This window comes from Elephantulus edwardii, unplaced genomic scaffold, assembly GCF_000299155.1.
Source record: "Elephantulus edwardii isolate Elephantulus edwardi_28Jun2011 unplaced genomic scaffold, EleEdw1.0 scaffold00073, whole genome shotgun sequence".
NCBI lineage: Eukaryota > Metazoa > Chordata > Mammalia > Macroscelidea > Macroscelididae > Elephantulus > Elephantulus edwardii.
Genome location: NW_006399823.1, coordinates 11,829,433 through 11,831,676, shown reverse-complemented (window position 1 = coordinate 11,831,676; position 2,244 = coordinate 11,829,433).

The window sequence follows — 2,244 nt, the reverse complement described above, 5'->3', positions numbered from 1 at the left end:
CATCAGAGAGTTGGACAATGACTAGGGAGGACAGAAGGAGAATTGATGCCTTTGAGCTGTGATGCTGGAGAAGAGTATTGAATGTACCATTGACTGCCAAGAAAGCAAACAGATTCACCCTGGAGAGGATTAAACCAAACTACTCCTTGGAGGCAAGGGTTCTGGGGCTTCATCTGACATACTTTGGGTATGTTGCAAGGAGGGACAGATCCTTGGAGAAGGACATCATGCTTGGGAGGGTGGAGGGTCGGCGCAAGAGGGGAAGACCCTCTTTGAGATGGATTGATTCAGTGACTGGGGTAATCGGGATGGGTGTGTCAGAGGCAGTGTGGTTGGCACAGAATAGAGCAGGGTTTAGGGCTGTTGTACATAGGGTTGCTATGAGTCGTAAACGACTCGACATCACATAACAACAACAACAAGAGCATACTAGATACATTCCACATTCCAGTTTTGAAAGGATATTTGTAGCTGCTTTTCCTCCTGAAATTCTGTTGTGTTTTCCAATGCTTTGAAATAAATCTCCATACCAGAATGTTTATCTGGCAGACAGTACCAAAAGAATGTCTAGGTGTGCTATATTGACCAGATAAAGGCATTTGATAGTGTGGATCATAACAAGTTATGGCTAACATTAAGAAGAATGGGAATCCCCAAATAAGTAATCATACTCACACAAAACATATACCTAGATGAAGAGGCTGTTGTTCAAACAACGTTAAGGAACATTGTTGTTAGGCGCTGTTGAGTCAAGTACGACTCATAATGACCCTATGAACAACAAATCTGAACCCTGCTCTATTCTGTGCCATCCTTACACTTCCTGACACACAAGAGACCATTGCAGCAGTCATCATGTCAGTCCACCTAGTTGAGGGTCTTCCTCTCCACTCTTCCCAGCATTATAGCCCTTTCTGTAAGGCAAAACCTTATTCTTGCTTCCAAAGGCACTCCGACTGCAGCCTATCCAAGACATATCTGTTTGTTCTCTTGGCCATGCATAGGATGTTCTGTCCTACTCTCCAACACCACAGCTCAAAGGCATAAATTCTTTTTCTGTCATACTTATTCATTGTCCAGCTGTCAGATGCATAGTAAGTGATCAGAAAGACTATGGCCTGAATCAGATGTACCTTAGACCTCAAAGTGACATCATTACTCCTAAATAATTTGGAGAGGTCCATAAATGCAAATATCCCCATGTGCAGTGCATCTCCTTATTTCCTAACTGCTTGTTCCAAAGGTTTTAATTGTGAATCCAAGAAAGATGAAGCTTTTGACAGTTTCAATCTCCTCTCCATCCATCATGGTCCAGTGATAAGAATCCTATTGGTCCAGTGGTAAGAATCTTTGTTTTCTTGACATTGAGATTCCTTCCATACCGAAGCCTGCATTCGTTGATCTTCTGGAACAAGTACATGGTTTAAAAGCAGAAAAGGTGTGCATCTGGGTTATATCCTCCTTCTGCCAATTTAGTGTATACACTGAGAAAATAATTTGAGAAACTGGATTCTATGAAGAAGAATGTGGCATCAGGATCATAAGAAGAATTATCAACAAACCTGTATTATGCAGATTACACAACCTTGCTTAAAGTAAGGGGAACTTGAAACACTCATTGTAGAAAAACAAAGGTTATAGCCTTATATATTGGATTACATCTCAAAATCAAGAAAACAAAAATCCTTACCACTTGACCAATAGTCAATATCGTCACAGATGGAGAAAAGATTGAGACAGTCAATGAATTAATCATACTTGGATCCACAGTTAATAAGCTTGGTGTCATCACGCAGGAGACCATGAGACATATTGCATTGGGTAAGTCTGTGGTAGGGACCTCTACAAATTACTGAGTAGCAACAATGTCAATTTGAGGACTAAGGTGTACCTGGTTTAGGCCATGACCTTTTTAATCACTAGCTATGCATCTGAGAGCTATACAATATATAAGGGTGACAGAGGAAGATCTGACACCTTTGAGCTGTTGTGTTGGAGAAGAGTCCCAAGTATCCCATTGATTACCAAATGAACAAACAGCTATGTCTTGGAGAGAGTGCAGCTGGAGTGTTCTGTGGAGGCAAAGATGACAAAGCTTCATCTCACAAACTTTGGGCATGTTTTTAGGAGAGGCTATTCCTTATTGGATTTGGTTTAATTTTCCTCAGCTTTAGCTTGAATTTGCATATGAGTAGTTGGTGGTCTGTTCCACAATCAGCTCCTGGCCTAGTTTTCACAGCTGAT